Genomic DNA, 27,096 nt, shown 5'->3' with positions numbered 1-27,096 from the left:
AAGGAAGTAATGGGACGGACAATATCAGAAAAATTTCGAATGAAGAATGTAGAAATTTGAAAAAACCAATAAAACGTTGGACCTCCTTAACGTTCTTGGGTACCGGCCAGTCAAGGATAGCCTGAATCTTACCAGATTCCATGTTCAGCCCCTGGGGAGAGATGATATAACCTAAGAACTGTATCTCAGAATGATGGAACTCGCATTTCTCCGGCTTAATATACAGATGGTTCTCTTTCAGACGTCTTAAAACAGTTTTGACATGTTCTTCATGTTCCTATAGAGAGTCAGAAAAGATTAGTATATTGTCCAAATAAATTACTACAAACTGGTCCAACAAATCTCTGAAAATGTCATTAGCAAGGTGTTGAAATTTTGCAGGGGCGTTACAAAGCCTGAAGGGCATCACAAGAGATTCAAAGTGTCCATACCGGCATCTGAATGCTGTCTTCCACTCATCCCCTGGACGAATACGCACCAAATTATAAGCCCCATGAAGATCCAGTTTAGAGAACACCTTAGCATGGCGGACTCTTTCCAGTAATTCGGGAATCAGAGGCAACGAGTAATGGTTTCGTACGGTTAACTTATTGAGTTCTCGATAGTCAACACAGGGTCTCAGGGTCCCATCCTTCTTCTTTACAAAAAAGATAGGTGCCCCTGCTGGTGAGGAAGAAGGACGTATGAAGCCTTTGCCCAGATTTTCATCAATATACTCTTTTAAGGCTTGAAGCTCAGGTGCCGCCAAAGGGTATACGTTACCAAAAGTAATGGCTGCCCCGGGAAGCAGCTCAATGGGACAGTCATAATGCCTGTGTGGAGGAAGCTGATCTGCATTCTTCTTGTCACAGATGTCAGAGAACTCTTTATAAGCTGAAGGTAAAGAAAATACCTGTACATGTGGTTCCGTAGCCGTGGACTCAGGGACAGCTTCTGTTAACGCTGAGTTGCTCCTTGTTGGGAAGATAATCTCCTTGGTCTCCCAGTTGATAATTGGGTTCTGAGAATGCAACCAAGGAATGCCTAGAATCACAGGAAAATGAGGAGAAGAAATTAGCAAGAAAGAAAGTTGCTCCTGATGCTTAGGCTCCAACAAAATTTCAAGGGGTACAGTCTCCTGATCCACAGGCCCAGAGATTAAAGATGACCCATCCACTGTTTCCATGATAACTCAGGAGACTCTTTGCGTGGAAAAAGACAACTACAGGACACAGTTTTATAAGTGGTAAAGTCTATATTATCACAAGGTGATTCAAACAGGTGCAAAGAGAAACTCAAGTCCACAACACTTGGTGCAAATAATAAATGCAGCTTAGCAGTCTATAGGAAACTTCAGAGGAAAATGCAATGAAGCAGAAAGTCTATGAAGCACAGTTATTCTTGAGGATACTTGACACGAATAAATCCTTGTCTTAGTCCAGGCACAGATAGATATGCTTATTAGGCAGTTCAAATCATATCTTAGCTCAACCAGGGAGGCCTGGTTAATAGTCTCAGGTTATTGCAAAGCAGCAACAGCTTACATGACCAGCAAATGCAGATGGAAGTAAACACGAACAGCAGATGAAGGAGGATTACTGGAAACTTGTGTATGCAGCAGGAACTCAGAGCAGAGTAGCAGGATCACCACACAGGTTCACAGGAGCAGGTGTATAGCCAGGGAGTAATCAGAGGTCAGGAGCTGGATGCAAGGCAGAATACTCTAGCACAGACTGAAGGCTGGGGTGGAGTTTTATAGCAGGAGACACAGTGCACATGAGACCAAAGACGCCATCTTGAAAACGGGCAGTAATGCACAAAAGGTAAAAAATGTTCAGAGTCCTGACACCTGGTGCAGTATGTCCTTTTGCATAGCCTGGGCCAATGCAGTATGGGCGTGGTGCAAATCACGCTTGTGAAGTGAGAACAGATGAAAGACCTCTACATTCTTCTGCACAGTTTCAAAATGGATACTAAGATAGTTAGCCCTGACGATGCCATCATAAGCATCACTATTCTGGTCACCTACATGCTGGAGCACACTTTGAATAGTTTGCGTGAGGAGTAGTGTTGAGCATTCCGATACCGCAAGTATCGGGTATCGGCCGATATTTGCGGTATCGGAATTCCGATACCGAGATCCGATACTTTTGTTGTATCGGGAATCGGTATCGGGATCGATATAATGTGTAAAATAAAGAATTAAAATAAAAAATATTGATATACTCACCTTTCCAACGCAGCCTGCACCTTACCGAGGGAACCGGCAGCCTTCTTTGCTTAAAATGCGCGCGTTTACTGCCTTCCGTGACGTCACGGCTTCTGATTGGTCGCGTGCCGCCCATGTGACCGCGATGCGACCAATCACAAGTCGTGACGTAATTTTCAGGTCCTGAATGCCGCCTCGGTCACATGGGCGGCACGCGACCAATCAGAAGCCGTGACGTCATGGAAGGCAGTAAACGCGCGCATTTTAAGCAAAGAAGGCTGCCGGTTCCCTCGGTAAGGTGCAGGCTGCGTCGGAGAGGTGAGTATATCAATATTTTTTATTTTAATTCTTTATTTTACACATTAATATGGATCCCAGGGCCTGAAAGAGAGTTTCCTCTCCTTCAGACCCTGGGAACCATCAGGGATACCGTCCGATACTTGAGTCCTATTGACTTGTATTGGTATCGGGTATCGGTATCAGATTAGATCCGATACTTTGCCGGTATCGGCCGATACTTTCCGATACCGATACTTTCAAGTATCGGACGGTATCGCTCAACACTAGTGAGGAGGTGGTGGTCCTAAAGGACGAGGTGTAAGCAGAGGATGATGCGGAAGGCATAACATTATATCTAAGTTCCGGACTGTCGTCGCACAGGCTGGTGCCAAGGGAGGGTGAATTACAGCAATCAAAGGGGGCTCATGGTACCAGACAAACTGTTAGTGAAGGTACAGGAGCCAAAGATCAAATTGAGGAGGACAAGGAGGAAGAGGTGCTGTACGTGCAACAGTCAGGAGATAAGGAGGATAATGATCCTCTCTTAGTTTTCAGTGTTTGGCGGGAGGGGACGGTGGAAGCAACCTTGAGTGTTACTGCGCCACCAACACACCATGGACTTGGACCTTATGGAGGGGTGACCGACACATGAGCGCCTTCTTGCTGCACTATCTTCAACATAATTCCCATATTCTTAGGGTTAGAAATAGTGCAGACTACTGGGTTGCCACTCTGTTAGATCCATGGTACAAGAGTAAATTTTGCCAGATGCTGGCAAGGGTCACGCTCATGATGGAGTATAGAAATACGCTTGTAGACATACTTAAGAGTTGTTTTTCTCATGACAGTAGTGAGTCACACAGTGTCCATTGCAGTTCTAGACGTCCAACCCTGGGAGCGCTAAGGTGTCATCGCCAAATCATTAACAGCAGCAGTGGCAGCAGCAGTGAAAGTGGCATAACAGTTTCCTGTGAGTCATTTCACACATTTTTAGATCAGCCCACGCACCTGCAGAACCGAGTACAAGCCTGACACATGAATGACTGGAGAGGATGGTGCAGGTGTATCTTGAGCTCAATATCAATGCCATTAGGGGGAATTTGGACTCTTTTGCATTTTGGTCTTCAAAAATGGAGGAGTGGTCTGAGCGCACCTGTCACTCCTTGGAGGTTTTGTCATGCCCAGCAACCAGCCTTCTCTCACAAAGTGTCTTCATTGCTGCTGTTGATGTCCTGGCGGATAAGCACAACCGACTGTCCAATGAAAGTGTAGAATGCCTAAATTTCATCAAAATGAATGAGTTATGGATCTCCAATGACTTTTGCACCCCAGTCATAGACTGGGCAGACTAGGCGACAGTGTCGTTTTTAGTGTTATGCAGTGAACTCAAGTTATTGCAGTCTGTGCTACCTTTGTCTTGGCTTCTGTGCCTGCTGTTGATGTTACAAACAATTTTTAGAAATGTGGAGACTTGAAGTCTCAATCTAGTGGGTTGCCTGAAGTGGAAAGTGTTTCAGAGACATATTATACCGTTTCTACTCTGTGGATATGTCATCAATGTCTGATTAGTAGCGGTGTGACACTCGGCACCCCCACAATCAGCTGTTCCCAGTATTGGCTTGAAATGCTCAGTTACAGAGCTGCACAGCACAGTTCTAATGAGAGAATAGTGGCTGCAGACGGGTACTGCTTTCTATTACTTTTGATTTGAATAGGTGGCAGATGTGCCGCACCCAGCCACAGCCACTATACAGTCAATGGAGCTATGCTGTGAAGCATAGAAAATGAGCAGTTCTGACCGCTGCAGTCACTAGAACAGCTGATCGGGGGTATGCTGGATGTTGCTCCCCCACCAATCAGACATTGATTATTTATTCTATGGTTAAGCCATCAATGTTAAAGGACCGAAAAACCCCTTAACGACCTTCATCTATTAAAAGGGATGTCAACTATTTTTGAGATTGGTAATTAATGGGCCCAGTGTGATGTAAAAGAAAAATAAAAAAAAACTTCAACTACCATATCTGCCACAGCTTTTATGTGCTACTGTTGGTGTCTTCCAAAAGGTGCCTGGCTTCTTTAATGGATGCAGAAGTCCCCTAGTGACCTTCCACCAATCCATAGATCTGCAGGAACATCATAATACTTCATTTTTCCTGTAGTGGTTGCTACAGAGAAATTGAACACCTACTGCCACTTTTCTTACAATTTACTTCTGATATCTGAGGTTTGTAACAAGGTGGCACAGGGTAGTAGAGGACCATCGCTCTGATGAATGAGAGGCCTGTGCCCACCTCAGATCCCACACCAACTCCTGCCCCATCACCTTTCCCAGCCCCTGCATCCTCCCATGATGTCTATCTGGATGAGCCTCGGGTTCCCACATCAGAAGAGGCCCGGTGGTTGAGGGGAGTGACTGAGGAGAAGAAGCGTTAGAAACGCAGAATCTTAAAGGAACTGTGACACCCAGGGGGAGGAATTATGTCCAGTCAGATGACTCACGGCCTCATCAAGTACTTTGATCCCATCCCGTGCTGCCTTGTTACAGTTTCATGAAAAAGGACATTCTGTGATTCGTTTTACATCAGAACATCCTCCAAACAAAAAGGCAGTTTTTAAAAAGAATCTGTCAGGAGAATCAACCCTCCTAAATCGTCTATATGAGCAAGTAGGTCATAGGAAGCTGAATAAAAAGACACCTGTATAGCTGAGATCCGATGTCTTATTCCAGAGAAAACCTCATTTTTTTAATATGTAAATTTTCTGTTAAGATCTAGAGGCAGGACATAGATCTCCCTGAAAATCTGCTGCTAAAGCTTATTTTAAATGAAAGGGGCATTACCAGTGTAAGGCTGCGTGTCCACGTTCAGGATGGCCGGCGGTATCGCCGGAGCGGCAAAGCCGCTCGGCGCTAAGCCCCACCCCCTTTTTGGACGCGATGATGCCGGATGTGTTAACTGTACACATCCGGGATCATCGCCCCCCTCCCATAGGGCCCTGTGTTATGCCTTGTGGGGACGCTGCGTCCCCGCAAGGTGTACGGACATGCTGCGATCTGAAAAGACGCGCAGCATGTCCGGAGTCGCAGGCCCGCCGCGTGCGGGTTTCCACGCATAGTGGACACGGGATTTCAAAAAATCCCCTCCACTATGCTGGAACATCTGGACGCTGCGTGTTTGACGCTGCAGCTCTGCACAGCATCAAACAAGCAGCGTTTACTGACCGTGGACACACACCCTAACACATGTAATGACTGACAGTCTGCTCTCCTGATCTACTTTTAGATTTTTCACATGACTAGAAACATCAAGTCCGTTTTAACTACAATATTACAAATGATAGTATAGATTGAAGAATTTCTGGCTCATGGAGCTTCGAACAGCAGAAATGAAAATAAGAATGAGAGATACAATATTTCTTCCCCTCTTACCTTATTGTATTAGTATGTAGGATTTCCATGGAGCTACGTTTGGCACTGCATAACTTTTCTGAAAAAGTAAGACTGTGCCCCTAAATGTATATGGCACATATTCGTCTACTCTTTAGACCTTTTGTCTTGTTGTGCATTCATTATTTGACTGGAGTATGTTCTTTATGAAGACAAAAAGAAGAAGAAAACACCAAGTATTTGATAGTAACGTAATTGATCTTTTCGAGTTTTCTAGAATTTGTTTACATGCTACATCTAATAACGGGTAATCTGCAACACTGATTGTACTGACACATCCAGCCTGCCCGCTTCCCTTCTAGCACATAGCTCCTCTGCAGGATTTACATAAAAATAAAGATATTTCACTGACACTATTTCTATTTATAATGATTCCCAGCACACAACACACTGCCTCCAGTTATTTATTATACTTTCACTAGTTGCCAATAACAACCTACAGACGTTTTTCGTTTTGCAAACTCTGTTCATTTACAAGTCTAATTGTTCTTTGTAATGTATAAGACAGAAAATCCCCCAGATTGAACATAAAAGTCTTAAATACATCCTGGATTCAAAGGAAAAGCAAAGAACTATTGTGCACATGAGTATATGTGGATTATTGATGTACAGTACAGGTGGAAATGATAATCACTGGCATGGGAGGTAATATTCAGGAGTCTGTAACAAGACGTGAAGTAGTCAACCCTTATTCTGCTAAACAACAGTGGTGTCAGTAGGGTAATAACAAGCAGCTCTGCCCCGTTAAACGGATTCAGCAAAAAAAAATTTTGGCCATGGAAGAGAAAAGCCTAGCCGATGTTTCCACGGTCAGCATATATCAGACAATGGCTGCAGCATTTCAGAGAAACCATACCTTAAAGTTATTGAGCAACAGGCCACACAGGAGACTAGACAGGTGGGTCCCAGGTTACTCCTCGCCGATTCACTGTCATTGACTGATAGGTCTCTTCCTACACATATACGTGCAAAGTGCTGCAGAGTAGTAATAGTGACTTGTGACCGAGTTACTGTCCGGTTGTGCTCTGGCACTTTACAAAAAAAGGTTGTCCCTGTCCCAGTGTGTTGTAGGGTGTGGGGTGCATCAAACTCACATGTATGCCGTGGGCCTCTGCTGTCTCCAGGCTTCTGTCCTCAGGAGTTGCCACACCCAATACATGAGACACCAGGGTCTTTGCAACAGTTAAACTTTGTCTACAGTGGCAGGAACAGGGTAAGACAGTCTATTTCCCTACTTTCCTCCCCTCTTTAAACATGGTCATCCACTACCATTCTGGGACCTTGAAGGCAACACACAGCATGCAACAATCACATAAAAAATTTAATCTATTAGTCTCCTCTCTTCTGGGGTATAGAGTGTCCATTGCTGTACACTGACCCAAAAATCAAAGAACACAAGTTCCTGGGTCTGTAGGCCAACTTAGCAACTGCCCAACAGTCCTTGGGCGCAGACCATGACCTTCTCCTGCATTAAACTTTAAGTGGGCGGTCCTCTCTGTCAGAACCGTAGATCAATGTTCATACAAATCCATGTTTCAGAAAAACAATAGCCCTTAGGCCCACACATTAACAGTTGCCTGACAGTCCATGGGCACAGTCCAGTTTCTTCATGGGTCCACATCACAATGGTCTCAACAACTTGGAGACCCTGACAGTGCATGTCTAAGTTATTTGTACTCACATGCACATACTGACAGGCCCTGTTGGTTAACACAGCAACAGCTCCATTAGTTCTGGAGATTAGTCCATACACTCCCTCATCTATCTTTTAAGACAAGTGTGTAATTAACACAGTCCTGACAGGGCTCAATCTTCAGGTCATCCATTTCCATTCCTTACCTCCCTCCTTTGTGAACAACAGTCTCTTTGAGTTGCACAGTCCATAGTGACAGTAAAGGGTTTCTGGCCCTTTAAGAGTTCTTAGTCCTGAGATCCTGCAGGGAGGGTATGCAACATCCATAAAGCAAACTTGGAGGATGTGGGAGAAAACCACTAAACACATTGGCTATTGTGGTCAGCATCCGGGGGCCATCTCGTCGCTGATGAATGGCGTCGTCCCTTCAAGCTTCTGAGGCCAAACATGGATCCACCCTTTCTTCTGGCTTACCTGCCCATTTTCTGGCAGTCTCCACTCATTCTCCATTCACTCTCTGCAATGTGCGTGGTTTCCTTTTCTTTCGTTGTGCCAATTGGGGGCAGGCACTGTTCACCATGGGCCAGCCTCTCTGAAAAAGCCTCTTCCTAAGCTGGATGGATTTTCGAGTGGTCTCTCTTCAGGTATGCCCACGATGGACGGGTCCATCTAGCCATTTCACGCCACTCACTGCCATCTTGTCATCGGTGTTCAGCGACATCTTTATTTTCGCTGGATCCTTCTCATGGTCTGCTCCCAACATATGCCACCAGTACATCCAATGGCGGGAAAGGATCAATGGCGTCTAGCCATTCAGTCTATTCAGGGCTGAAGGTGGCCATATAAAGATATTCATGTACTGAAAACCCATCTCTCTATAAATTTGAAATATTCATTCACAAATTACATACAAAGCTCTTCCGTTACATCTTTGGCTCCATTTTCAAGGCAGCATCACAAAATCACTCTCCAATAGGAACATTTGCAAGTTTTGGAAGATTTAAATGAAACATCCAAAAAATGGTAATAAACACAGGTTTACTCTGCACCAAAATAAGGAGAACTACTGCTCAGGTGATGTGTAGTTGTGCAATGAGGGGGTGCGGACTAAGGACACGATGCTCTTTACCAATGTGTGAAGAATTATTAGGCAGCTTGTTTTCCTCAGGCAAAATGGGCAAAAAAAAGAGACTTAACTGACTCTGAAAAGAAAAAAATTGTTAAGTCTTACACAGGGAGATGCACTGCTGAAATTGCTAAGTTATTGGGGCGCCATCATAGAACTAGCAAAAGTTTTGTTGCCAATAGTCAACAGGGTCACAAAATACGTGTGGAGAAAAAAACTCACATTAACTGACAAAGATTTGAGGAGAATCAAGCGTGAAGCGTCCTGGGCCCCATGATCTTCCAATGCTGTCATGTTCCAGATCTGCAACCTCCCCAGAGCCCAGAAGTACAAGGTGTTCACTGCTCAGAAACATGGCCGAGGTAAGGAAGGCTGAGCCCGACCAACACTGAGCAAGATACAGAAAGGGAAACATCAAGACTGGGTTAAGAAATAACTGAAGACAGATTGTACAAAGGTTCTATGGACTGATGAGATGACTGACTTTTGATGGACAAGATGATTGGACCTTGACTGGATCAGTAATGGGCACAGACCTCCACTTCGACTCATAAGCCAGCAAAGTAGAGGTGGGCACTGCTCTTGACTGGTTTTATTTAAGAGGAGCTAGTTGGACCAATTCGGGTAGAATATGGACTCAAAATAAACTCCCAAACCTACTGCCAGTTTTTAGAAAACACTTTCTATAAGCATTGGTACAGGAAAAGTCTGCATCTTTCAAGAAAACCATGATACTTCTGCAGGACAATGCTCCATCACAGCATCGAAGTCTCTGCTGCTTGGTGCCACTAAAGGCCTTAAAGAATAATGACACGGCCCCTTCTTCACCTGTTCTAAACCATATTGAGAACATGTGGGCCCTTTTTAAATGGGAGATGTACGGGAAGGATAAACACTCCTGTCTTATAAGTGCCTGGGCGGCTGTGGTTAGTGCTGCCCATGAAGTTGATCGTCAACAGATTAAGAAACTGTTACAGAACAAATCTCATAGCTATAGAGCACATCAAGTGAAATAAATAAGTAAATAGCCGTAAATCATAGGAAATAAAAACCACATGGATAAATCAGTAGCAATGTGTGCTCACATGGACATAATCAAAGGAAATAATCGGTGAACATAACGTGCAAAGAGAAAAAGAAAAAATTGACAAATAGTCCAACGTTCAGTAGGTGATAAACTTTATTGGAAAATCAATGGTAGATGATGAGGGAATACAAGGGGAGACAAAAAGGGGGCACAAAACAAGGGACAAGATAAATGTGCAAAAATACATAGAATCATAAAAATATATTGTATTTATTTTAGGTAAAAAGTTGCTGAGATGTTAGTAGTGTGGGACCAGACAGAAAAAAATCAATAAAAATAATGTACATGAAAAATTAATCTGTGTGCAATACAGTGAATGCTAGTAGTGCCAAAGTATAAGGATAGTAATGATTAGTGTTGAGCATTCCGATACTGCAAGTATCGGGTATCGGCCGATATTTGCTGTATTGGAATTCTGATACCGAGTTCCGATATTTTTGCGATATCGGAAATCGGAATCGGAAGTGTGCGGTGCGTATGGTTCCCAGGGTCTAGAGGAGAGGAGACTCTCCTTCAGGCCCTGGGATCCATATTCATGTAAAAAATAAATAATAACAATAAAAAATATGGGTATACTCACCCCTCCGGCGGACCCTGGCGCTTAGCGGTGCCTCCGTTCCTAAGAATGCAGGGAGTGAATGACCTTCGATGACGTCGCGGCTTGTGATTGGTCGCGTGAGTGGTCACATGAGCGGTCACGCGATCAATCACAAGCCGCGACGTCATCGAAGGTCCTTCACTTTGCATTCTTAGGAACGAAGGCAGACGCTTGGACCGGTGAGAGTCGGGGCCGTCAGAGGGGTGAGTATATCAATATTTTTTATTTTTATTCTTTATTTTATACATGAATATGGATCCCAGGGCCTGAAGGAGAGTTTCCTCTCCTTCAGACCCTGGGAACCATTCCGATATTTTGTGTCCCATTGATATGCATTGGTATCGGGTATCGGTATCAGCGATATCCGATATTTTTTTGATATCGGCCGATCCAATCCGATACCGATACCTTTGCATATCGGAAGGTATCGCTCAACACTACTAATGATGTCCTTGGCAAACAAACCAAAGCAGTGTTTCAACACTGCCAAAATGAATCTATACTGCTCTAAATGTATGCAATCATACAAAGGGCAAAGTGACAGGATGTATAATAGATAAAGCCAGCTATCAACATTAATAAGTGAAAGTGTCTTAGATATAATGATGGCCCTATACCCAAACAGTAGTTATAATGTGACGATTGGTTAATTAAGCCATTACCTGAAAATGTGCAAGGAGTCCCTTGGATGCGCCCACCCCGACACACGTTTCGGCGTCAGCCTTTGTCGGGGGGCCATCATTATATCTAAGGCACTTGCACTTTATTAATGTTGATAGCTGGCTCTATCTATTATACATCCTGTCACTTTGCCCTCTGTATGATTGTCTGAGGGCCTTTTTCGTGGGCCCAGTCGGCCGAGCTGCAGACCGTTCCCCTTGGATTCCTGTCGAATCCCCTTTCAATGCTTCTTTTTCGCCTTTGACTAGGTGAGTGTAATTATATAAGCGTGCAATTTCCACCTAGTTTCTACTGCACTTAGATTGTGCGCGGTGTTGTTCCCTTTTTTTTCCCCCTATCCTCAGGGTTGTATGGATTCAGATTTTACATTTATTAACCCCTTTACCACCTTGGGTTTTTCAATTTTTTGAGTTCTCATTTATTGCTCTCTTTCTTCCCAGAGACATAACGTTTTAACTTTTCTGTCAATATGGTCATGTGATGGATTGTTTTTTTGTGGGATGAGTTGTACTTATGAATGACACCATTGGATTTACCATATAGTGTACTAGAAAATGGGAAAAAATCAGAATGTGGTTAAATAGCAAAATAAAATGCAATTCCACATCTGGTTTTTTTTACCATGTTCATTAAATGCTAAAACTGACCTGCCATTATGATTCTCCGGGTCAATATGTGTTCGTAGATACAACCATAGAATTAATCACCAAAAATCCAAATTGCCTAATAATTGTGCACACAGTGTATAATGCAATAGAAAAATATAACTTCGGCATATAAAAAGTGGCATCTTATAATGAGATATAAAGAAGAAAAAAATTCTGCAATAAAGAAGGATTACACAGGTAAGGGAAGAGCCAGTAAATTCATAGTATTATTTTTTTACATCATTTTATTTTATTATTCCTGATGTACTGTATGTGGGAATATATAAAAAAAAAAATCACTAACAGTCACCATGAAGTTCTCTGACGTTCCTCTGCACTCTAAACTGTCACCCATGATGCCCACATATCAGTGTATAGGGCAGAGCAGGGCCAGGAGCCGCTGCCTGGCAGGAGCCACCTGAGGGTTCCGTCACCTCTGACCTCTGGTCACCTGCACACGACCAACTGCCGTTTACTTTCAACTGTCGGCTGAAGTGATTGGACCGAGGTCTACAGGCGGGAAGAGATTACTGAGAATGGCGACTACTGGACGCGGAGAAGAGAGCGAGAAGAGGAGCGAGGAGAAGCGGAGGGAGGAGCGAGGAGCGAGGAGAAGTGGAAGAGAGAAGAGGACAGCGTGACCGGATTAAAGAAGAAGAGGAGACTAGACAACAGCGGATTGGAGGAGCCAACACTTGGATACCTCGGAGACCCTGGATTATCCGGCCCCTATGCCAGGCTTAACATCAGCCGCTTCAACATCCACCAGCTCCTGGGCAGAGGTGCCTTTGGCAAAGTAAGGCCTACATATTTTTTTATTTATTTGAAAGCTGTTTTTATTATATCCCCATGTATTGTTCTATGTTATCAGCCATGTCTTGCTTTGTTATTGCTCATTGTAGTGTTTTTTTATGAGATGAGGTATAAGACATCACCATAGTTAGGGCTAGTGCTGCTATAACGTGGTATTCTTCTATACTGGAGGGTAGAACTCAGGGGTCACAGCTGTAGGGGGTAGGGGACATTGTTGTTTTTCATGTCACTGCCAATATTGGCTCCTATCAGGCTGCCATATTGTATATACATTGGTATCTGTGTTTTTATTGAATCTAGATAGACAAGGGTATTTGGATCAAACTAATGCCAAATCAAATCATGACAGTTGGTGTTGATGGTACTCTATGTAGAGGGAAGGGAGGAGATAAATGCAATACTCCTCATCCCTCTTACATAGAATATTATCAGCACCAACCGTCATCTCCTCTCAGTAATGTAACAATTTGTCTTCATTGAATGTACTTTTTATATGGAAATAGAGAAGTTTGAAAATTGAAAATCATTTATGGCAGAGAAAGAAGCAATAAAATGTTTTACAAAATTGTTTATTTCCATGAGTATTATTGATTTATCAGATAGAAATGATGAATATTCATTAAGACCTCTCCATAACACATTGATGGATCAGGCAGTGCATTGTGCTGATAGATAGATCTGCTCCTCTACATGGTCCTGGTAACCAGCAGACTGAGCAACCACTCAGTTTTCACATGTGCCTTGTGCGCTATAAAATGCAGACATCTTCTAAGTATTCTCCATTTGTGTTTTTCAGGTGGTCCTGGCATCTGTCCCCGGCAGTAACATCAACGTGGCCGTCAAAATGATCACCAAAAGGGAGAATGAGGACACCATCTTGAGAGAGCGGCGGACACTCCTGGAGGCCAGACACTGCCCATTCCTGTGCCACCTCTATGCCACACACCAGTCTCAGCACAGGGCGTATTTCATCACGGAGTACCTGTCCGGTGGCAGCCTGGAGGATTTGATCAGGATGTGCGGCTGCCTGAACATCGGCAATGTGAGGTGAGAAAGCAGAGAATGTATCTAAAAGAGAACTAAGAGAAAGGGAAAAAACCTGAGGTCAGGGTGCAGCTAGGGGAGCACTGGCAGGGCATATATTTAGGGTGCTGGAAGCAGGAGGTGGGGTGCCATGGTATTTGGGGATTCCCAGAGAAGGATTTGATGACATTGATTCTACACTCTGTTCTCTCCATCAGATTCTACACAGCAGAGATGGTAAGTGGCCTCCAGTTCCTCCACGGACACAAGATCGTCCACCGGTAAGCAGAACTTTCCTCCTTCTCTCTGTCCCCTTTACATGTTTAATATATAAACCTATAAAAAATTGCGCACACTAGAACTTTACATACAAAAAGTACATTGATTTTATTAGTAATAACATGTAAAATAATGATGGAAATGGTACCAAGTGAAAACACAACACCACAGACCAAAGGTAATTGTATCACAGAGCCATATATTCTAATGCCATATTATTCATTAACCCCGTGGATAAATAATCTCTCTTGCCTTAACGGCATAGCCATTCAAAGTTCCCACATATAGGTCAGTAAAACAAATGGCATAGTGAATTATAATCAGAAACAAACTGGTATTATTTCCATTACCTCTGGTCTGATGGTGCCACGACCCCTTATTTTATTTGACATGTTATTGCTAATAAAATCTATGTACTTTTTGTATGTGAAGTTCTAGTGTGCGCAATTTTTTATAGGTTTATATGTGCTCTGTGCACGGGACTGTTTACTATATATCTCTGGATGGGCACAGGGTTTAGTGAGTGATATTCCTGTGCATTGTGTGTCTAATTGGCATTTCCCCTTTACATGTTGTAGATATGGCCCCCGGATTTCCTGGTGTCCTGCCGCCTATTCTACAAGATCTTCTAGTGACCCATTTTACATCTCTTGTATCACTGGACAGATTTCTTATTTTGTTTTCTTCTTTCATTGCAGTGACATAAAGCCGGATAACATCATGTTGGATGCAGATGGCCACATCCGTATCATCGACCTTGGGCTTGCCCAAGATGGTGTCACCTCCTCCAAAAACATCTCTGGAGTGACAGGCACTTTCCATTACATGGCTCCTGAGGTGCATCGTAGAAAACGATACGGCACAGCAGTGGACTGGTGGAGCCTGGGGATTGTCGCATCCAGGATGGCAGCAGGACGGTACCCATTTTACAACGGCCCCATCAAGCAAATGGCTTTCAAATCCATCATCAACGAGAAGCTAAAATTTCCAACTTGGCTTGATGCTGACGTGAAACATCTCATCAAGAAGCTGCTGCGCAAAGACCCTCAGACACGCCTGGGTGTGAGCAGGAACATTCGAGAGCATCCATTCTTTACCACCATCGGCTGGGAGGATCTGGAGGAAAGGAGAGTAGAGCCACCATTTACACCATTCAGGCCAGTTCTGGAGAATCATCATCTGCAGTGGCCGGAGCATACAGTCCTTCACCCCGTGGCCGGATTTACGTACATGTCACCAAGCTGGGCCCAGTAAGTATCTTCTCCTCTGGGGATAACACTCATCAGATACTGTTCTCCCACTATGATAATCATCATCATCCATCTTGCCTTTTTTCACTTTTTCTGAGAGTGACTTTATGTTTCTATTTTTCTTAGGTGGATGAAAAGATCTGGACTGTGAAAGAATCCACGACCATCTGGTGAGTGACGGATGTACACACAAGACACCTATTATATCAGTACATTGTATCTGATGTTATATAGCGGAATGGTTCATTATAAAGACTATTCCTCGAATATAACAGAAGATCCGGTAGATAGAAGATTTCCTGTCTTCCTCTTATGTCTTGCAGGATGAGCCCGTGCCAACTACCCAGAACTTCATGTCTCCTGACCTGTGCCTCATGTCTCTGCTGCTGTACGTCACCTCGGCTGCCCTTCAACATCATCTCTCTATACCATCTTCATGCCGGACCACTGCCATTGCTGCCCCAGACACTTGACCTCCTGGGCTGGCATCTAACATCCCTCCAGCCCGAAGATCTTCTACCCCAGGAGCGGCCTGTGCTAAGTTTCCATCTGGTGAGTTCAGCAACAATAGTCGCACCTTTCAGTCCTGGGGCCGCTGAGCAGCAGCATGTAAGGAGCGGCCATTATCCCTGAACTCACCTTAGCACAGGCCTGGTAAGTATCGCACCCATCACACATCACCCACACTACATGATCAGTGCAGGATCCCACACTACATCATCAGTACAGGCACACACATAGCACACAGTACATATCAGCACATAGATGTAGGACATAGATCGGCTTCTGATCCTGGGATTTAATCTGATCGCCATATTTGGGGTCAGGAAGGAATTTTTCCCCCTAATATGAGGACAATTGGCCCATTCTTCATAGGGGGTTTTCGCCTTCCTCTGGATCTACACGGCCTTAAATAGGTTTAATACAAAAGATTAATAAGTAGAATCACACACTTGTAGCATAAGAAACGAGTTACAATAACATAAAATTAAAAATATCTCAGTTTAACATAAAAAATAGATCCTACGAATATAAACAATAATTAGACCAAGTAAATAAAATATATATTTTTTACATGACAGTTACATTACACAGATTAGGTACATTACACAGCTCAGGTACATTACACAGGTTAGGTACATTACACAGGTTAGGTATCAGCCTTTGATCTTGGGACTCATTCTGATCGCCATATTTGGGGTCAGGAAGGAATTTTCCCCCCTGACAGGAGGACAATTGGCTTATTCCTCACAGGGGGTTTTCGCCTTCCTCTGGATCAACACGGCCGATAAATACATTTATTGTATAGGTTAATAAGTAAGTGCACACTTTTAGAACATAAGAAAAAAGGTACAAAATTAGCAACATAAAAATAAAGAATAATAATAATTAATAATAAAATATTTATTAGTTAAAAAAATGTTAGTTAAGCCAAATGTAGACATAAATTATTGCAAACATGCTAATATATATATATATATATATATATATATATATATATATATATATATATATATATATGCAGTAAGTTAGTTAAAAGAAATAATTATATACTATTTTTTTTTTTACTTTAATCTCATTTAATCTCATCTGTTCAGTAGTATCAGCCCTTGATCCTGGGATTTATTCTGACCGCCATTCTTTATTTGGGGTCAGGAAGGAATTTTCCCCCCTGATATGAGGATAATTGGCCAATTCCTCACAGGGGGTTTTCGCCTTCCTCTGGACCAACACGGCCCATAAATAGGTTTAATCTGATAGATGAATAATTTACACATATACATGATATATAATATATAATAACCTCATCTATAAATAAAATCTTCTTTTTACCCCTATACCTTTGTGTTGTCTTTACTCCATTGCTCGGCCATGTAGTCATTATTATACTGCCCCCTATGTCTGGTGGGCGCATACAGCAGTGTCCCCCACACTCCAGGCCTCACGGCCCCAACACATCATGGTGTCAGGATTTCTTTCGTATTTTTCGGGGGAGAGAACCTGCGGCAGCTTCTGAGGCCTCGATAATAATTCCATCCCCGTGGCAAAACCAAGGAAATCCTGACACCATGATGTGTTGGGGCCGTGAGGACTGGAGTTTGGGGATCACTGTTACACATGAGATAAAGCTGGATGAGCCCCGATATCATTATATCCTATGGGGATAAATCAGCTTATTGCTCTGATTCCTGGGAGTGTCGGGTCCGGAGCAGGAGATGCTGGGGCTGCCTCCATTTCCAGTAATAAATGAGAACACTGAACCAGTCCGTCCTCTATTACCTCAGAATCTCCTAACAGGACAGAGAAGAATGGGTTTCCTAAACCAGATAATTGTCATATAATAGAGGAGAGGGTTTGATACAGTGTGTCAGTGCAGCTGGGAACTATTCAGCTCACAGAGCATTGCCTGGACTGGATACACTGGATGCGGCACAGTGGGGGATGTGGATCTGCTACAACGCTGCCCACTTGCAGTCAAGACCCCCATAACATGGATGCCCTGTGATCAGATCCTCCAGAGAACATTCATGAAGGAGAATCCTCTTTAGAGCAGCGTCCTCAGCGAGAGACGTGATAGGAGCAGTTATTGAGTCATTTCCTAGTGATCTGTATCAGGGAATGTAGTATGACAACCAATATGGCCACCATCAGGGGCGTCGCTAGGCACCTAGATCCAGAGGCGTAGCTAGGGTTTTGGTTCATGGGGGCGAAGCTTCTGAGTGGGCCCCTAACCAGGTAACCTTGATTACAACTGGGTGAGGCACCCTAATTGTGGAGGATGACCTCATCAGATGACCGCGCTGTTACTGAAAGTAATCTCTATACAAAGACCAACACTGATATTACCTCCATACGGTCAGAGGTAGATACCAGCCCTACAGAACATACAGTTGATCACAGCACAGTTACAGATGGCGACTCACAGAGGACCTTCTCTCTGATGGAATCAGAAATCAGATGGAATTAAATCATAGGAGTCATACAATAAAATATGTTATTTAACCCTGTTGTGGAACCATGAAAAAAATCACTGCTTTGGTACCAAGGGGTCTATATGACCCCAGGCTCAAAATCGACATATTTCATTAAAATGAACATGCTGGCTGTTCAGAATAATCAAGTTTTATTCTGTCATCATTTCAGAACACAGTTATGAAATCAAACTTAACTTTGAAGTTATTTATTTGTCATCATCAAACACAAACTGAAATTTATACCAAAATGCTTTACTGATAACTGAAAGTATTCAAATTCAATAAAAAAAGATGCACAATAACTGCAACTGTGTGGATTTTAGTAAAACCATAATGACAACGAATGATCTGGCAATAAATGTAGCCCTTGCTTTCACTGCACGTCATAGTGCCATGTTCTTCACAAATGAACTTCTTGCAGTCATTGCAAACAAATCTCGGCTTTTTGTCCTTCGATCGAGGACAAACATAGCACCGTTGGCGCTGTCCTGTAACACTGCTGGTGTTACTTGGAACTAGCCATTGTTTATTTACAATTATATTACAAAACCTGTGAATAAACAGAAAATATAAAAAAAAAGTGAGACAATAAAGGTACTATGGGGTCAGGAGAGTCCCAAACACAGATAATTGAAAATAACTTTGAAACAAAATTGAAAAACAAATTCAAAATATCATCAACATAAGCAGAAATATGTTACTTGAAAATACATAGAAGGTCAATTACTGAGATTGACCAGTTTTAGAAATGTTTCAATTTATTCTGCGCTGGGGTCTATATGACCCCATTGTTCCACAACAGGGTTAAAAGAGGAAGTAAAGTAGAAAAAAAAGGTGAGAACCAGGTAATAAATATATACAAAAAGAAGTATATTATGGCAACATCAAAGTGGGCAAATATAGGGCACAAGTCAGGGTATCCAAAAATACAGTGCTAAAGTGTAAGTGATAGTAGCACAGGGAGAGATAAGTCTGGAAAGCCAGGGGGGATACATGCTAGAAGTAACTGCACATGTAAAGTAGCTGATTGTACACTGCTCAAAAAATAAATAAAGGGAACACTCAAACAACAGAATATAACTCCAAATAAATCAAACTTCTGTGAAATCAAACTGTCCACTTAGGAAGCAACACTGATTGACAATCAATTTCACATGCTGTTGTGCAAATGGAATAGACAACAGATGGAAATTATTGGCAAATATCAAGACACACTCAATAAAGGAGTGGTTCTGCAGGTGGGGACCACAGACCACATCTCAGTACCAATACTTTCTGGCTGATGTTGTGGTCACTTTTGAATGTTGGTTGTGCTTTCACTCTCGTGGTAGCATGAGACGGACTCTACAACCCACACAAGTGGCTCAGGTAGTGCAGCTCATCCAGGATGGCACATCAATGCAAGCTGTAGCTAGAAGGTTTGCTGTGTCTGTCAGCATAGTGTCCAGAGGCTGGAGGCACTACCAGGAGACAGGCGAGTAAATCATGAGACATGGACTATGGCAACAACAAAGCAGCAGGACCACTACCTCAGCCTTTGGGCAAGGAGGAACAGGAGGAGCACTGCCAGAGCCCTGCAAAATTACCTCCAGTAGGCCACAAATGTGCATGTGTCTGCGCAAATGGTTAGAAACCGATTCCATGAGGATGGTCTGAGTGCCCGACGTCCACAGATGGGGGTTGTTCTCACAGCCCAACACCGTTCAGGACGCTTGACATTTGCCACAGAACACCAGGATTGGCAAATTTGCTACTGGCACCCTGTGCTCTTCACAGATGACAGCAGGTTCACACTGAGCACATGTGACAGATTTGACAGAGTCTGGAGACGCCGTGGAGAGCGATCTGCTGCCTGCAACATCCTTCAGTATGACCAGTTTGGCAGTGGGTCAGTAATGGTGTGGGGTGGAATTTCTTTGGAGGGCCGCACAGCCCTCCATTTGCTCACCAGAGGTAGCCTGACTGCCATTAGGTACTGAGATAAGATCCTCAGACCCCTTGTGAGACCATATGCTGGTGCGGTTGGCCCTGGGTTCCTCCTAATGCAGGACAATGCCAGACCTCATGTGGCTGGAGTATGTCAGCAGTTCCTGCAAGATGAAGGCATTGAATTTATGGACTGGCCCACCTGTTCCCCAGACCTGAATCCGATTGAACACATCTGGGATATCATGTCTCGCAACATCCACCAATGTCACGTTGCACCACAGGCTGTCCAGGAGTTGGCGGATGCTTTAAACCTGGTCTGGGAGGAGATCCCTCAGGAGACCATCCACCGCCTCATCAGGAGCATGCCTAGTCATTGTGTGGAGGTCATGCAGGCACATGGAGGTCACACACACTACTGAGCATCATTTCCTTGTCTTGAGGCATTTACACTGAAGTTGGATCAGTCTGTAACTTCATGTTCCACTTTGATTTTGAGCATCATTCCAACTCCAGACCTCCGTGGGATATTAGTTGTGATTTACATTGATCACTTTTAGGTTTTATTGTTCTCAACACATTCCACTATGTAATGAATAAAGATTTACAACTGGAATATTTAATTCAGTGATGTCTAGGATGTGGGATTTTAGTGTTCCCTTTATTTTGTTTGAGCAGTGTATATATCTCCTGTACACAAGTTCCAACAAGAGTCTGTAGAGGAGTAAAAGGGGAAATGGTAACATAGAAAAGAAAAGAATAATAAATATAACAATAAAATCCCTGCCAACCAGTCATACAGAAACCCCTGAGGCGGACATAGTAACTCTTATAGGGCACATAGTTATCCGAATAATTGTCACACAATGACACAAAAATAAAAGATTTTTTTTGGGGGGGTTACACCTAACTAATATAATCGTTGTTTGAATTAAACGTCACAGCTTGTAAAGCCAGAAGCAGTGAGGAGAAGGCACGAAATATGTGCAGCAAGTCATGGTCACTTCTCACTACATCTGACATTTTTGCTCCTTTTTTCCCAATAGACATTTCTCATCTATCCTCCTGTCCTGTGCACAATGTTATGTATGTTATGTTGTAGGCCACGAACAAGGTGATGTGACGGAAACGTTGGCCCACTGCACACAGACGTTTCCTGATAATTCTTGTAATAAACTTCTGACATTCAGTTTCTCCTCAGAATCTCCTCACAGAAGAGAGAGAAGGGGGTTCATCCAAAAATCTCCATGTGCCGGAGCAGATTTCTTCTTCATAACTAGAAAGAAGGGTCTCTGAGATGGAGCATAGACTATTGGGGTCTCAATAAAGTCACAGATAGAAGACCGCTGTTTATCGCTCCTCTTCTGAGAACTTTGTGACAGAAAACAGGTGTCTCTGTGACTGTCGGTGGTAGTAGCCCTTTATGCTTGGTACGATGGTACCCAAAGCTGATGGTAAACTAAAGAAAAGAGAATAGAAGTAAGGGTAAATTATTGTTTAAGCATTTGACAATGATACAGTTATAATCCATAAGTTCTCTCTTACCTGGGCTGAAGCACAAGATGGACTCTTCTAGTGTCACTGACAAACCCTTAGCTCCTTCTATCAAGCTTTAAGATGCTCCTTTGAATTTTAGAAGGAAGCAGTGATTGCGACACAGGGGGCACCGAAGGTTGGAGCTGAGCCAGGTGGAGGTACAACTCTGATGGAAACAATGGTTGCATGGAAACACTGTGATGTCCTCTCCGCTCTCATACTCCGTCATGCAGATGACATATGACTCAGCCTCCTCCTGAGATGTTACAGCTCTTGTTGGGAGGTTCCTAATTTGCTGCGCTTGCAACGTCTGCTGTCTTTCCTGCAGCAGATGATTATATTGTGCAGGTGGTGATGGTGGTCGCATTTGTGGCTGAGGCGTCATCACTCCCATTCTCTGCCGCTGAAAGATGATATTGAATATACTGCTTGCCTGCTGTAATTGTACAGGAGATCCACTTGCAGCTGGAAACTCCCTTGGTCTGTGATTGGGTGGAACGGGAAATGGCCGTCTGAACTCAAACTCAGTGGCGGTGTCTGAGGATCCACTGTCATCCCTTCCACTCTCTGATGTTTCTCTGGAGGGCTCTGCAGGGACCGGTCTGAGTGGAGAGCGGCTTCTTTCCCGGCTCTTTAGTCCTGTTTGCCACAGAGGAGTTCTGGCCTGTCTCCCTCTCGCAGTGACAGCAGTGATGTCTGATCGGTGTCCATCAGTAGTAATTGGTCTTCTCTGATCTCTTTGAGAAAATCTCAATTGATGGGCAATCGTAGCATGACCTATAAAGAAATAACATTTACTATAATTAATAATACAAAATTTGATTAAAAAAAACACTTTTGGGCCAAAGGGATAGAACCTGCTGTTACTTTGGGGTTTAGGGAGAGTAGCAAAAATGGATTAATATTTGAGCTAAATAAACCTGCTCAGTGTATCACTTCCCTGCAGCACCGCAAAGCAGGGGTGGGACCAGACTGCAACTAACACCACCCCCAAGGAATATGAATGGGAAGGTGGAGGATGCACTGAGTGTCCTGAAGCCGCTTACCCCAGGAAAATCTCCCAGAAAACCTCCTATAAGAGGGGAATAGTCTCTCACTCACCCTGATTTTCTGGTCGGCTCATCCATGTGTTGTTATCAGCAATAAGCTGATGCCGCTCCCGGGAAGTAATGGCTTCGTTTTCCGGGGCTGTGATGGTGGAAAGATAGAAAATGAGAACTAAGTTCTCTGATGGCACAGATGTTATGGTGCCCAAATATCAATACAAAGCTGCAGAAGTAAAGCACTAGAAGTATGACACAAACTAGCTCGCACTTCTAAGACCAAGGTAGAATCTCAGTGAAAGCTTCAACTCTGAAAATGGCGCTGATGTCACCGTGCGCAGATTGCATAACCTCACAACATTCTATGTCAGTGCGACATCACATGTGAGAGAAGCAGCGCGCTAATAATGGCCGACCCTCCACTCTGTTATATGTACTATATATGTTATATTATTGTGTATTATAATACATATTGTAAGATTACTAGGCATCAAATATTCTCATTATATGTATATACAGTATATATAGCATCTGAAGAATATTAGAATACACACACTGAGAATATTAGATGTCGAGGAATAATAATCTTTTATATAATTTATTTTAGTTCGTGCATTATTCCCTATACAAACCTCAGCCCCTGCAGAACATGTTTCTTATGGTGGTTCTAAATAAAATATAACAAAAGACACACTCAGCTACCAGACTTGTAATACTGTGCCCCCCGCTGATATCTTGGCCTTCTATTCCATCAGGGCCACTGGATGACCACTGCAACCAATCAGTTAAGTGAAAAGAAATGTCCAATTCATGTGTTTCATCATGATGTAAAATATACAGTTTTAGAAAAAAAAATCAAACATATAAATAATATTTTAAAAATGACAAGTATGAAGGTGTATTCACAGTGTGATATGCAAAGAGAGGAGTACTGGGAGGTCACAGATCAGGTTAGTTCATCTAAATAACCCTCAAGAAAATCATCAGGTCAACAGAGGAGTACATAGAAATCCACAGACCCCATAGTAAAGCTTTAAAGGGAACCTGTCACCAGGTTTGGTCGATATAAGATACAGCCACTGCCTTTCAGGGCTTATTTACAGCATTTTATAATGCTGTAGATAAGCCCTCGATCCGACCTAAAAGAGAAGAAAAATATGTTTATTATACTCGGGGGGGAGGCAGTCTGGTGCGATGGGTGTCACAGGTCTGGGTCCGGCGCCTCCCATCTTCTAGAGATTTCGCCCTCCTGCTTGCTTCACAGGCTCCCCGGCATCGCGTTCCTGCACAGGTGTACTTGGGCAGACCAAAGTACTGCAGTGCGCAGGCGTTGGACCTGTGATATCCATCGGACCAGATCGCCCCCCGGGTGAGTACAATAAAAGTTATTTTTCTTCTCTTTCAGGTCGGATCGGGTGCTTATCTACAACAATATAGAATGTGGTAGATAAGCCCTGAAAGGCGGTGGCCATATATTATATCAGCCAAAACTGCTGACTGGTTTGCTTTAAGTTTGGACCCCCCTTGGCCCCAGCCTGTCAGAATTTAAGTTTTCTTCAGGCATGGATCGATCCTGCCAACTATACCAAATTGTAAGGTGCTCAGAGCAGTAGTTATGGTCGAGAGGCTGTGGTATCCCACAGATAAATCAGTCAACATTTATGCTACTGATTGTATCTTCTGTACTAGTTCCTGCTCGCTCTGCTTCGGCCGCAAGAGCTAATATAAAAATAACAATAAACTGACTGACGCTTCCAAATCAGAAAATTGGTGTGTACAGGTGCCAACGAGGATTAGCCATCTCTATATATTACAAACAAATAACATTGCACTCTGCAGAGCTACAGCATGTGAATATGAAATATGAATGGCATTCCTGCTCTAGATAACCAGAAAAAATGGAGAAACTTAACACATAATTTGTCCAATTAATGCATGCCGAGCAGCTGGAGTGGCCCCCAAACGCAGGACAGCCGGGTACTCGGTACCGGGTCTATCGGTTCTGTGGATGTCACGGTGGCCTGACCCGGTCGGTGGTCCTGCTAAGGGGCGCCCAATAAAAGGTGTAGGTGATGGTGTAGGTCACAGTAAATAATGAGGACACAGGGTTGCAGTCTCTTTACCTCTTTAATGAAGGCTTCGGCATCCGCAATCCAGAGCACTTTTAACTGGGCTGGCTAAGACCGGCCGGTCCGAAGGCACATCCAGAGTTCCCTTTGCAGGTGGAAATCAGTGCCTTCCTACTAGCGCCTGGGTGTTGTAGTACTTCCCTGCTGAGCACCACGGGATAGTCCTCACAACTGTTGTGCATGTTTCTGTTCTTTCTCTCCGTCCCCCAGATGATATGGATAGGACGCACCCGTATGACGGGGTAGGCCTGGAGTTATTTTATAGGGACCCTAGAGACACCCCTCTCCCACAATTGCCTTCCTTATCTTCATTAGGTGATTTAGGGCAAAACCAAGTCAGCTTCTCACTCACTTCCTATCCAGCCCCCAGTTTTACCAGAGTGTGAGGAGTGGCCTAATACATAGAACCCTTTGCTCCCCCTGGTAGCCGGAGTGTGAAGAGTAATGTGTGACTGTGATACCTGGTCAGGTGAACTCCTTTAGTGCCATCAGACGTACCATCACTCCCCTTAGTGGCGGAGCGTTAGTACTGCAACGACCAGGACTCTGGGGAGCTGCACTCCCCCCCGGTTAAATCCAGTACTCCCGGACTGGGAAAGAAGAACAACAATACATGTTAGCAAAAGACATACAAAATTTTGAAATGCAATAAACAAGTAAATTTAACAATGCTTCCCTTTATGGGAGGTGAGGACACTTGAACGTTACAAACAAAACATATTTACATAGTGCTTAAGGTCTTAAATAAATAACTGACTATAAATAACTATGATTACCCAGCCGGGTATACCACTCACTATCTACTTAAGTGCAAACTTTTCTCGAACAATAATTCAACTTCTCCTTTAAGGGCGTAAGGCAGGAACCCACTAAAGGCATACTACAAAACTAAAAGTGCAAATCATAATTTTTCTGAGCTCTCTTTCTCCTATGCAGAACTCTCTGGTCTACCCCCACGGGCCTACTGCATCTTTCCTTGGCTTTCTATCATTAGTTCCGATAATCACTTTAACTTCAATTTTATTCATTATCAACAGTTCTATTACTTATCATTATCTTTCTAACTACATACTACTATGTAAAACATTATTACTAACCAACTTTCTTAAAGCAACATTATGGATTAAGCTAAGTGCAACTACTAGACATTCCCTTTAAGAGGGAAACCAAGTCTCTTTGAGGTAGTGCAACTCTCAAGCTGCAAGTCTGTAATTAACAAGAGCTTCTGCGCTGTATCCAGGAACAGTCTCTTCAAAAAGCTCTTTTCCTTTGTAAAACTAGTAGGGGGCACCTTTAAGAAGGTGCAACTATTTACAACACAGTTTGTGAACCATTCACCGTCCATGATTCGGTAGTCTTTTAAAACAGTGATGAACTTTGTGAAAAACATAAAGCAATAGGGATCCCGGGTAAACAAAGGGATCCCTTTAAGGACTAACCCTGGTCGGGTCTTAGGCTACTTTCACATTAGCGTTAACTGCAATCCGTCACAATGCCTCGTTTTGCGGAAAAAACGCATCCTGCAAAAGTGCTTGCAGGATGCGTTTTTTCTCCATTGACTAACATTAGCGACGCATTGCGACGGATTGCCACACGTCGCAACCGTCGTGAGACGGTTGCGCCGTGTTGTGGCGGTCCGCCGGGAGCAAAAAATGTTACACGTAACGTTTTTTGCTCCCGACGGTACGCTTTTTCCGACCGCGCATGCGCGGCCGAAACTCCGCCCCCACCTCCCCGCACTTCCCCGCACCTCACAATGGGGCAGCGGATGCGCTGGAAAAATGCATCCGCTGCCCCCGTTGTGCGGCGGAGACAACGCTAGCGTCGGTGACCTCGGCCCGACGCACTGCGACGGGCCGAGCCCGACGCTAGTGTGAAAGTAGCCTTAGCAGCAAAACAGCAGGAAAAACAGTTACCTATTTACAGTGGTTCCGGTTCTAAGGTTTACTACTCATAGTAGGTTGCCAGACACCAGCCGGTAGCGAACACTTCCTGACCGGGGAAGCTCCAGTTCCCTGTTATCAGCTGATGCGGTGTCAGTATCAGTGGTTCATCTCTCAGGTGCGGCCAGGTCACCCCGATGTCTGGATTCGAATGTCGGCTTTGGTTGCAAGTTCAGTAGCAGCGATTACGCACACAGTGGTGATAGTGGTAGAATTTGTCAGGTCAGAGTTAGTCATAGTCAAGGCAGCAGGTGGCGCCACTGCAGGCTCGCATTGTTGGACATTCCGAGCGCACCACCCTTGCGCGCTCTGATGGCGGGTGTAGGTCACCTGGTCTCCTTTACATAGTAATGGATTGTCACATCTGCTGTGGAACCGGGTCTTCACATTGTAGCTGGTAAAGATTTCAGTCGGCAGTAGGGTTGAGCGACTTTCATTTTTTTAAGATCGAGTAGGGTTTTGGGAAACCCGATTTTGTCCAGAGTCGAGTCG

At 43.7% G+C, this 27,096-nt stretch overlaps 1 long non-coding RNA gene across 1 annotated transcript; it reads left to right on the top strand.

The window, feature by feature from the left end:
• The first annotated feature begins 12,111 nt into the window (after window positions 1–12,111).
• LOC143768867 (uncharacterized) lies at window positions 12,112–13,820 on the top strand. The gene is made up of 3 exons (XR_013214087.1): window positions 12,112–12,483; window positions 13,297–13,547; window positions 13,742–13,820. It is a non-coding gene; the product is annotated as an uncharacterized LOC143768867 (long non-coding RNA).
• Window positions 13,821–27,096: the final 13,276 nt, after the last annotated feature.

Source organism: Ranitomeya variabilis, chromosome 4, assembly GCF_051348905.1.
Source record: "Ranitomeya variabilis isolate aRanVar5 chromosome 4, aRanVar5.hap1, whole genome shotgun sequence".
Classification (NCBI taxonomy): Eukaryota; Metazoa; Chordata; class Amphibia; order Anura; family Dendrobatidae; genus Ranitomeya; species Ranitomeya variabilis.
The sequence above is the reverse complement of the archived record's forward strand: the minus strand, read 5'-3'. Positions and strand labels throughout refer to the sequence as shown.